At 40.5% G+C, this 12,335-nt stretch overlaps 1 long non-coding RNA gene across 1 annotated transcript; it reads right to left on the bottom strand.

Annotated features, from left to right (window-relative positions):
* Positions 1 to 2,748: 2,748 nt before the first annotated feature.
* Positions 2,749 to 2,994, bottom strand: LOC129166599 (uncharacterized). Its single transcript, XR_008565591.2, has 2 exons — positions 2,905 to 2,994; positions 2,749 to 2,827 (listed from the first exon to the last, which is right to left on the bottom strand). It is a non-coding gene; the product is annotated as an uncharacterized lncRNA (long non-coding RNA).
* Positions 2,995 to 12,335: the final 9,341 nt, after the last annotated feature.

Here is a 12,335-nt window from a genome sequence, read left to right on the forward strand (position 1 = left end):
AACTTTATTTATTCATTCAAGAGACTAGATTAAACAGACCTCTGGCTTTATTATTTTCAAGGACCTTATTTACACCAGCCAGGGACAATTTTAGTTAATAAACTCCTTTTGAACTTTTATTCGTCCTCCTGTTTGCTCCCACCACACTTGTGTTGTCCCTCCTGGTAATTCCTAGGCCTGGAGGGGTGTAACACACCTCAGGTCACTCCTGTTGATGTGAATGAATGAATGAATGAATGAATGACCCACACTTGTATAGCATCTCTCTGACAGAGGCAAAGCTGCTGAACACAGACTCTACCAGTCTCTCTGACCACCAGCAGGCAAGGACAACACTGACATGACTATAGGAGCCTGGGTTCAAACCTGCAACCCACCAATTACAAGAAAAACTCCAAACCCCTGAACCACCATCGTCCCTTCATGGATGAGCCGCAGCTCTCTATTCAAGTCTTTATGGCCCTGGACAGCATAGCTCCTCGGATCATTAGGGCACTCCAACTCCTCCACCACAGTTAAGATACCCTACAGCTTTTTACAGTGGTGGATGAGTTGCACTGTCCAGGAGCATAACGACTCTTGAGTAGAGAGCAGCTGCTCCTCAACATCAACAGGAGCCTTCTGAGGTGGTTGGGACATTTGGTGATGATACCTTCTGGATTTCTCACAGGGGAGGTGTTTCAGGCATGTTCATCTGAACAGTTATTTGTTTCATTTATTTTGTTATTGTTTTATCATTGGACTATTTATTTTAATACAATAATTGTTTTGTGTTATAGTAATTCAAACCAACCGGATTGCGATAAAATTCCTCGTTTCGTTGGATGGATTTGAGGAATCCCTTTTCAACATCGAGTTTTATTCTGAAACTTCAAACCGTATAATATCAGGATGACTCATTGTAAGGTTATTTTATTCGGATGGTGGAACAGGAGGGGGGCAATTATTTGTTTCAAATTTATGTTCTTTTAGCTTATTTTAATTATTTCACAGTAATTAGAGAAGCACTGCTGCTTAAATCACATTAGGAGGTACCAGGCAACAATACAAAGGCAGTGATTCAGAACTGTGCCACACAGAATTACAAATGTAAATTATTTTAGGAAGAAGGGTTATCATTCTTTTGCCTTTTGGGAGTTTTACTTAACCCCATGGCCCTCAGCTAATAGCCTCTACAACTGAATATTTTTCCTGTTAAGATTATTTCTGAGGAACAAGTGAGGTGACATTTAATTTGTTCAACCTGATAGAATAGAATTAGAATAGAACAGAATAGAATTCAACTTTATTGTCATTGCACATGTACAGGTACAGGGCAACGAAATGCAGTTTGCATCCATCCAGAAGTGCTTTAGCCGTGATATAGATGTATAACAATATATATTAGCAATAATATAGATGTGTTAGTATATTACAGAAATTGATCTTTTACGTATGTTATAATGTACACGGTATGAAGTATGTTATGAATATTCTATAACTATAAGTATGTACAGGCTGTAGTTAATTCAAGCAGTCTATGAGTTTAACGTGGGCCATATGTCAGGAGGCAGAGTTCAGGAGTCTGACAGCTGTGGTGAAGAAACTGTTCTGGTACCTGGTGGTCTTAGTCCGGAGGCTCCTGTAGCGCCTCCCAAAGGGCAGCAGGGTGATCAGTGCATGTGATGGGTGAGTGCGGTCTCTGATGATTTTCCTAGCCCTTTTCAGACACTGCTTCCTGTAGATGTCCTTTATGGCAGGAAGTGGTGCTCCAGCGATGCGCTGGGCAGTTTTCCCGACCCTCTGCAACGCCTTCCAGTCCGAGGCGGAGCAGTTCCCATACCAGACTGTTATACAGTTGGTCAGGATGCTCTCGATGGTGCAGCGATAGAATGATGACAGTATACCTAAAAGATCCTGGGAAGAATGTCCAATAACTTCATGACTTTCAAACGAGTTTATAAGTTAAACGTTTTTGCTGGTTTCATCAACTCCAGCCGCTGCACTTTTCATCTGTGGTTTACAGATATTCAGTTGGGAAGTCAAATGAAGCCTCAGAAATTTCTTTGAAGGGAAACATGGTTCCATTAACTCCTAACGCAGGTGCCAGGTCGGAGAATCTTCTCAGTGCATGCTGGGAAAAGTTCAGCTGCACTGATTTTGGGTTTAAGGTCCGATGCAGATTTGTGATTCGCGTATAGCTCCGACTCACCAATACCGGCTTCCCTTACCTAAAATCAGAATACATTCACGTTTAATTAACACATTTTTTTTGCAGGATTGTAATTCAGAAGGCTGCTGAACAGAAAGAAGCATTATGTGCTGAGATTGCAGACAAGGAGCAGCAGCCAGCTACAGCACCTTCGTCAGGCAAATCAGAGGCAGTCAAGGCAAACAGCTGAGAGAAGGTGTGTGCTCTTGTCACCGAGGGACTTTGGAAGAAGAGAGAGTTGACCTTTTAATGCATCACTAAGTCTTTATATCATTGCAGAAAGCCACCTTTATGCTCATAACAGCAACGTGTCACAAATGTTTAATCTATTTCAGTCTTTGTTTTTTTAGAGTTCTGTGCTATTATTGTAACAAGACCCTTAATTAAATCAGTTGGTGCTTTAATCAAAACTGACTCCAGTTCTTCTAAATAAAACAAAGGAAGCCGTGGCAATTTTAAATATTATTTTTTAAGTTATCTGCATGTCTCTGCTCTTGTCCTCCAGAGTATGTCATGATTCTCTAGGAGACTGGAGCGAACACACCCGGACACAGGAGGAAGTTAAACAGTTTTATTAAAAGTTCAGCGGGCTCCCAGTATGGTGGAGGAACTCTGGACGGGTTCGCGGAGGCGGTTCTGAAGGGGAAACAGAAGGTGAGTCGAGGAGCAAGGAGGCTGTGTTCTGATAATAGAATTGAAGAAGGAGAGCTTACTGGTCTGCGTGGCGAGGAGTGTTTTGGAGGAGAGGTGAGGTCCAGTGTGGTAGTGTGGCAGGCAGAGGTTGAGATTTCCTAGGCACGCTGGAGGCTTGAGGGTGGACAGGCAGGTGGAGAAGAGGAGGATCCAACAGGGCATGGATGACAGAGCTGAAGCGCTGCAGCCAGGAGGAGCACTGGGTGAAGCAGACACCACGGTTCAGGGAAGACGCTGGGAGATCCTGGGAACTCAGAAAGTCGGGCCGGCTGCGAGACTAAACATTACTCGTGAGAAAAACACTGGGAAGCACAAGGAAGCACAGAGCTGAGCTGAGCTGAGCTGAGCTGACCTGATCTGATTACCAAGCTGTGTGGCTTAATCATCTGGCATCTGCTTTCCTCCTCCGGCCAGCTTTAAGTGCTCCACCTTAATTGCCTCTGATCGATGGCACCTGGTGCGGCCTGCCTGTCACACCTGAGGAGAAGAGGTGAGGAACCACACACACACACACACACACACACACACACACACACACACACACACACACACACACACACACACACACACACACACACACACACACACACACACACACACACACACACACACACACAGAACCTCACAGAGTCCCCTTTACTGATGCACTGAGGGACACCTCATCAGCTCTTCTGAAGACCTCTGCACCTGTCTCTGGGTCTGCGGTTGCTGCTGCTTGGTGTGATTTATGTGGGGTTACAGTAAGTGCACATTCAAAGCATCCTGATTCATTATTCAGCCCTTTGGCCAGATGTAGCAGGAGAACAGCTGCTCTACCTGACATCAGTCAGTGTGGTGGTCAGGAATCATCATCTACCTGCCGGTACCCCGTCTGCTCTGTATTTATTAGGAAATGCCCAACTGGTAACCAGAATCAGTGGATTTTCAGTTCAACCAGCAGATCAGGAACCCAGAAATATGATATTGCACAATTCTTCATCCCTGAATGCACAGTAGTTGAGCTCCAATTCCTGTTATCACAGCATGGGACAGCAGTGGCTCAGGAGGTAGAGCGGGTTATCCAGTTCATAATGTTGCATGGCTGTGGCTACAGCTCATCATCAAAGCGTGTGAATGTGTGTGTGTGAATGGGTGAATGACTGATTGTGTTGTGAAGGGCCTTGGGGCGTTGTAGAACCCTATTGCACTATACAAACACAGGACATTTACCATAACATGTTTCATTTAGGATGATCACATTCTCTGCTCAAACGGGAAATCTAACAAGATTAAATGTGACTTCAAAGTAAACCAACATGGTGGAGGAGGAGCGCTGCACACCTCCATCACCTGGTTGTCTAATGGACTAACTGTGACATTCAACAGGCAGCACGTGCATTTGTCCCCCCAAAAATGACCAAGACAATTAAACTAGCTTTAAAGCCTACATTTATGAGTGCAGGGATCCCAGCGTTCTCACGAGCAGACCAGAGCACTCGTAACACACCACACACGGTAGCATTATCTGATAAGATTGTCTTTCGAGCCGTTACTATAATTCTATGCATCCCTAAGATTGTCAGAAGGGGCGGGGCTGGTCAACAGTTGGTATGATTATCCTGCAGCGTGAACCAGGTCTAAGGTTCTGTCTCCTCTCTGCTGCTTTAGTTGGAGAGAGTCTAATAAATGCTCAAACGCACAGATTATTCTGTCCAGGATTATAGTGTAGCGTTATGAAGATCCTATTGTCTGCCCTTAACAGCTGCCCCTTCACACAGTAACAGAGTGCATGAATCACCAAGGTCGGGTGCTTGTTTCTGAATGTTTCCATTCCAGGAAAAGAGACAGAAGAAGGAAGAAGAACGCTTTTCATTAATTAATCAAAGAACTTTGTTTGTAATAAAGCTAATCAAAACATATGTTGATCAATAATAATCAGGCGACTGATCTGTGAAATCAAAATGTCATGATTTATGTGTTTAATGAATAAACAGGACTGTGCACCAGACATACTGATCCACAGAACATAAGAACGCATGACACATTGTTTCATCCAATCAGAGCTTCCGTCTGTTGCAGGGCAGAATCTGGGCTGTTTACTTAAATTGTCCACTCCGATTTGCTAAGATTTATAAACAACTAAGTTAATAAAACAGAGCAACGCCATTTAAAGTTCAGTTCCATCTGAGTTCCAACGGAGTTACATCATAGACTCAACGTAGTTTCAACCAGCTCTCAAATCACCATCGCTAAAGGAGATTACCGTCTGGCCAGCTGTGTTTTTCTACTTTTAAGCTGAGAACTGTCAAGCTGGAAATTCTGTCATTTGAACAACAAGACAACGGTTCCTTCAAAATAAAAGCTGAACGCGCTGAGACCTGCCACTACTACCGGAGCTATCCGTAGACAGGTTTTGTCGTGCTGCAACACTGTTTCATCAGTCCAGTACCAAGGAGATCCGAGGACCTGACATTCCTGATCTGAACGCGGGAGACTCCAAAGGTACGTAGATTCGGCAAGATGGCGTTTCATGTCATGAGCGTCTGAAGCCCTCGTGGTTTCTAGTCATAACATCAGACAACCAGATCCGCCTGCCTCAGCCTGGAGATTCTGAACACACACACACACACACACACACACACACACACACACACACACACACACACACACACACACACACACCAACACTTCAACATTCAAATCCATATGCATCCATCATAGAGAGTTAGTCCTGGATGATTGTTTGAATTTATAATTATAGAAATTAAAGATTCTTAAACGATCCCAACTCTCTCTTTTCTTGTCTCTAAGTCAATACAAAGTGTTTAAATAAAACTCCCTGCGGCCTGAGGGTAGACGCACCTGAGCGGCGGATGAAAAGTGGCATGCGAGCTAAAGCAGGAACGCTGTGCTGAGATAAAACCACGCGGACAGTAAGTGTTTTAGTTTTCACCACCGAGTTTAATTTATAAACTTTAAAAACGGAGGGTAGTTGTTTCCGAAGAGATGCGGGTGAATACAGAAGTCAGCCGTTCTGGGTCATTGTTACTATCTTCTAAATGGTATCTGCTGACGTTTCAAACGTTGTATCCTCAGGGTGTTACTACACATTGTTTTGTTGTGCTAATATGTAGCCGTAAACTCATTTTTAACTGTAGTACGTGCGGCGGCTCCGCAGTACACTTTCAAAGTAGAGCAAGGCTGAAGGCTACTAATAAACGAGGTATGTTCAACATCAAACCTTAGTTCTCTGTGTCACGAAGGTGTCTCTCTTTTACCCTGGCCACATCACCATGCTAGCTGGTGCAACTAATCTAGTCTGGAAAATAATAACAGTTTTAGATGGAAAGCATCTTACAATTGCCCCTTTTTTCGCTGAACATCTCCTTTGAAAGTAGCATCATGTGAGTCACACTAGTAAAGGTAAAACATGCTAAATGAGCCATAGCTTGTGATGCCTTGCAGTTACAGTAGCTCACTGCGGGTATGTTGCCAAGGGAACTAATTAAGCATACAGTGATCGGAAAGATTTTGTATTGATGCAGGTTGTCATTGCTCATACTGAACTATTGAAACTCCAAGTAGACAATCGCTCCATTGCTCATTACCATAGATAATATCTAAGTAATAAAACAATCGTTATCAAGTTCTGATTTGCCATAGATAAAGTGATTTTATAGGTAGGCTATCATGTAAAAAATCTTCTGCATAAAATGTATAACTGAGTGTAAAAATTCTAATTTCATTTTCATGTGGTTTAGAGGTCAGCTATGGATACTCGGCTGCGAGAATTTTTAACAGAGCGCAAAGTTGAAGAAGATGTGATCAAGAAACTTGAAGATGAGAAAGTAAGCCACTGCAGCTGTTGCTGTGTGCGTGCGCGTGTCTGTGTGTTTGTTTTTGAACGGAGATCCGCAATCCACAATTTACTATGCACATTCTAAAAAAAAAGTATTGAATTTCATATTTTTGTTTAATCAATGACATTAATTAATGACATGATATGTTTAAAGATTAATTTAAAAAGTAAATCTCGTTCATCTAATGTTGGACAAATGTGTACCACATTACCTAAAGTATCTGTTATCAAAAGTAGATAGCAAAAAACAACTCTAAAATATGCATTTGTATTTATTTTTTTTATTTTTTAAAATATTGACAATTTTATTAATTTGTTGTTTATATTTTTCAGATTGATGAAACTGTTATTCCATTAATGACAGACAGTGACCTGGCTAAGTACATCCCCAGACTTGTCGATAGAGTCTCCACTGTGGCCTTCTGCAGACAAGCAACACTGTCACGGACATCACCATCCAGGAAAGAATCTAGACTCTCAAAGCGACGACAAAGACTGACAGGAGCTGAGGGAATGCCTCCTAAAAAGATGTCTCATTTGGCAGGAAACACAAATGGAAAACGAACAATACTAATCGCTGTTGGCTGGATGGATTTTGATGAGAAGAAGGGTGGGTTCAAACAGGTGAGGCCTGTAAATGGTGGTGGAACAAGGCATTTATCTGTAGATAAAAATGAAACAGTGTCAAATATCAAACTTATGGCTGAAAATCTTTTTTTCCCCAATGGCATCTCAAAAAAAAACAAAAGTCTTTCACACTATTTAACTGATATTGAGAGCTCACAGATGCATTCGGTTGCTTCCTGTACAGTTGGTGAGTTGTATAAGCAAAGTAAGGTCCAAATGCTGCGACTTTATCTGTGTACCAGAAAGAAAACACAACAGCAGCCCCAAGACGTAGAGGCCGATCATGAAATAACCCAGCCCTCTGTGGTAGATCTCACTGACAATGAACGTAATGTGGATGTGTACTAAAGCTGCCCCTTGGGTATCACAGCTATCCAGACTTTCGTAGTGAATTTAACAGCATTCTCGCAAGCTCTATGTGGGTGATGGATGTGGTGTAGGTGAGTGTTACCCAACCTTGGTCCTCAAGGCACTCTGCCGTACACGTTTTAGGTTTTCCACCCTAACATTTCATAGAAAAACGGGTGTAGTTAACAGTAGCAAGAAGGAATGAATGTGAATGTTCAATAGACTGGGTGATTAAGTTCTCTTTAACAGTGTTGCCTGTTGTGCCTTTTTCATGAGCAGCCTTTTTTTCATCTGGTCAGTAAGCGCTTTCTTAGTTTCTCCCCCCAATGAAAATAGTAAGCTAAAGGGAATGTTCAGGTTTTTTGAAGTGGAGTTACCTGTGGTAGACAGCACTTAGCACTCTGACATTGCAGAAGCAGCAGTGAGTGTTGGGAACAAAATAAGGCAACAAATTGTTTGGAGAAAAAGACCACAAAACAACACCTGTTGAAAATACATATACATATTTAAATAATATTTTCAGTGCTTCACCTGGTAGGAATCCGTACACTAAACATACACGTGCATCTGTTCCTGCTGCAGACATTGTTACTGTGTTTTTGGCTAGTGCCAATTTTAACATTTTAATACTTTTTACTACAGGAAGAGTAACAAATATTTCAAATATAGCATACAGCAACAGTTCTATAAGCTGGAAGACTGCTGAGTACTGTCTACTGTATATACAAACATAAGTACAACGCCATTACAAATACCATATTCCTACTGATTAAGCATGTTCTATATTAAAGTATTTCAGATGTTTGCAGAAATCTTAATAGAAACAATAATGTGAACCTTTATGTTCCTAATGGGTTTGGAAAAAAAAGTTGTCAATTACAGAGACTGATTACATTGTAAAGAGGTTTGTATAACATTTTAGAAATAACTGTTGTTTTTCCGGTTATTTTATATTCTCCCTGTGTTTTATTGATTTTTAACTGTTAGTTCTATGAATTTTGTTGTTTTTCCTTTTTATCTTTTATCGCTGTTGTATTTTGAAACTAATTTTAACATTTTAATACTTTTTACTACAGGAAGAGTAACAAATATTTCAAATGTAGCATACAGCAACAGTTCTACAAGCTGGAAGACTGCTGAGTGCTGTCTACTGTATATACAAACATAAGTACAACGCCATTACAAATACCATATTCCTACTGATTAAGCATGTTCTATATTAAAGTATTTCAGATGTTTGCAGAAATCTTAATAGAAACAATAATGTGAACCTTTATGTTCCTAATGGGTTTGTAAAAAAAAAGTTGTCAATTACAGAGACTGATTACATTGTAAAGAGGTTTGTATAACATTTTAGAAATAACTTGTTTTTCCGGTTATTTTATATTCTCCCTGTGTTTTATTGATTTTTAACTGTTAGTTCTAGGAATTTTGTTGTTTTTCCTTTTTATCTTTTATTGCTGTTGTATTTTGAAACTAATTTTAACATTTTAATACTTTTTACTACAGGAAGAGTAACAAATATTTCAAATATACCATACAGCAACAGTTCTACAAGCTGGAAGACTGCTGAGTGCTGTCTACTGTATATACAAACAAGTACAACGCCATTACAAATACCATATTCCTACTGATTAAGCATGTTCTATATTAAAGTATTTCAGATGTTTGCAGAAATCTTAATAGAAACAATAATGTGAACCTTTATGTTCCTAATGGGTTTGTAAAAAAAAGTTGTCAATTACAGAGACTGATTACATTGTAAAGAGGTTTGTATAACATTTTAGAAATAACTGTTGTTTTTCCGGTTATTTTATATCCTCCCTGTGTTTTATTGATTTTTAACTGTTAGTCCTAGGAATTTTGTTGTTTTTCCTTTTTGTCTTTTATCGCTGTTGTATTTTGAAAGTAAACCATTCTCATTTGTACAAAACATTGTCCTCTCTGTTACATTCTATACACACGAACATGTCTAATGACACCGCTGAAAGTTATTTAACTACTCGTTATATAATGTCATACATGTGCTGTGATTTTTAAGAAAAGTAGTCATTCTTTATCAAAGATGGGATTGCTTTAATCCAGGCATTCCCAAAGTGTGGTGCGTGCGCGAGCTGCCGCTAGGGGCTGCGGAGCTCAGAGAAGTCTGTCAAAAATCACCATTAGCGTAGCCAGAAACTCATTTGTGGGTGGGCCTAAGAAAATGTAAGTGGGCCCAATAAACGTATTTGAAAACAAGTATATTTTGCTTGTGTGTGTGTGTGTGTGTCCTCCGCACATGCCCTAGCACAGGGGTCGGCAATCCGCGGCTCTTCCATCCATCTGATGCGGCTCTCTGTGCTTGTAAATTAATGAATGGATATTTAAATAAAATGCTTTATATTTTACTGCATTAATTTGACATCTGTATGCCAATTCTAAATGTAAAGATTGTCTGCGTAAACCTGAACAGGTCCAACCCGGTCTACTGTGTGACCGGGTTGACGCGTCACGCTTATGCGTAATCATAGGCGCTTTCTGAGCTGAAGACGATGTGAGATTCTGGGACTCTCCTCAGACGCCATATTGGAGACAGGAACAAGCACAATTTAGCCAAAGTTTCATCATCAGGGAACATTTTCTAAGTGACAAGTCTCTCTGAGAGACCGGATTTGGAAAACTCTCGCTTCAGTGGAAGGAATCTTCCCACATGCGCTCTGGTTCTGCAACGCGCTCCAAGCCCCTGTCCACATCTTCAGCTTGCTGTGCACCTTATGTACGCGCTGACAGTGAGCTGCGCAGAGCGGTGTCCAGCTCAGATGTTCAGAAAGAAATCTTTTCTTGAGTGATTTAGATACATCTGCGATTTGCGAAACGAATAAAGTGTCAGTTCATCTGCATGCGTCGGGGTAATTCTTTCTATTCTTTCTCCATCAAAATAAACGGTCAAATACGGGAACTGTCCGGTCAACACAACACAACCCTGCTTTTAACTGTTCTGTTTTCTTGTAAAAATTGTTATAAATTTAACTTGATTAACACCAGAGCCAGGCGCACTGCGCCGTTATCTCTGTCGCTGTAAATGAGGGACAAACAAAATGATCGGATCCTTTTCTGACCTTCCCCACCTACAAAGTTTAATTACAACAATCAAACGTGACAGAGCCTGGATTTGTATTCTGAACAGTTTAAACATGTTTTAAAAAGAAACGTATGACAAAAGTGGCACCTGCTCAGTAAAACCACCAACAGGGTGAAAAATATCAAAATATTGTAGGCAGAGACGGGCTACGACTTCTGGATCCACTTTATATAAATCGTTTTATTGATTATCTTCTTATGAAAGATAGCTTTGACGTACATGGGCGACCGGTACCGGCTGCTGTCACCTGTTGTGAGCAGAGCTCTGCTGTCTGAGGGTAGGCCCCGCCCACAACGCTGCAGCTGCTGCGGTGTTTTCTTTACTGTGGGAAACGGGTAATAATGGCTCTTTGATGGGAACAGGTTGCCGACCCCTGGTTTAGCGTGACGTCTGATATATATATATATATATATATATATATATATATATATATATATATATATATATACATATATATATATATATATATATATATATATATATATATATATATATATATATATATATAGCCATGCCCTGGGGCTGGGGGGTGCGTCAACATGGTCGGGACATAGAAGGGGGTGCATGGTTTAATAAGTTTGGGAACCACTGCTCTACATGGTCAAGCTCCTCCCTACATTACTGAACTGTTAAAGCTTTATGCTCCAACCTGAGCCCTCGGGTCCACCCACCAGAACCTTCTAGAATTTCCAAAGACCAGATACAAAAGTCGAGGTGATCGCTCCTTCCAGACTGTTGCACCCCGGACTCTGGAATGACCTTCCTTTATCCTTACGCAGCATTGACAGTCTGGACACTTTTAAAAAACAGCTAAAGACCCTTTGCTTTTACCTAAACCTTTTATTTTCTTATTTTTAACTCAAAATTTTAATCTTTCATCTGTTTATGAAAATTTATGATTTTATGACTTTATTTTTTCTGATGTTAATCTAATTCTGTTTTGAGAGCATTTTGATTTTCTGATGTTAATCTATTTATGATTTTATGACTGTTTTATTTTGTTTAGATCTATGTGAAGCACTTTGTGATTCTATGTCTGTGATAAGTGCTAATATAAATAAAATTTACTTACTTACGATCGACACCGACCAGTGTCCAACTTGCCATTTTTAAGCAAAATTTTAGAAAAGCTTGTGTTAAATCAACTTAATGATTTTATTAATACTAATGATGTTCGACAGAAATTTCAGTCTGGTTTTAGGGTAAACCACAGCACCGAGACGACCCTTCTGAAGATTTCAAATGATTTTAGAATAAATTATGATGCCCGGAGGGTGACAGTGTTGGTTCTACTGGATCTAAGCGCTGCCTTTGATACAGTGGACCACACTATTCTTTTAACCCGCTTAAAACAGATCAGCCTCTCTGGTGCTGTACATAGACATTTCACTTCCTACCTCACAGACAGGACTTTTATGGTGAGTTTGGATACCTGTTTCTCTGGGGTCCACAGCATCACATGTGGTGTGCCCCAGGGTTCAGTTTTAGGCCCAGTACTTTTTAACCTCTATATGCTC

The sequence above is a fragment of the Nothobranchius furzeri genome, chromosome 16 (assembly GCF_043380555.1).
Source record: "Nothobranchius furzeri strain GRZ-AD chromosome 16, NfurGRZ-RIMD1, whole genome shotgun sequence".
Lineage (NCBI taxonomy): Eukaryota > Metazoa > Chordata > Actinopteri > Cyprinodontiformes > Nothobranchiidae > Nothobranchius > Nothobranchius furzeri.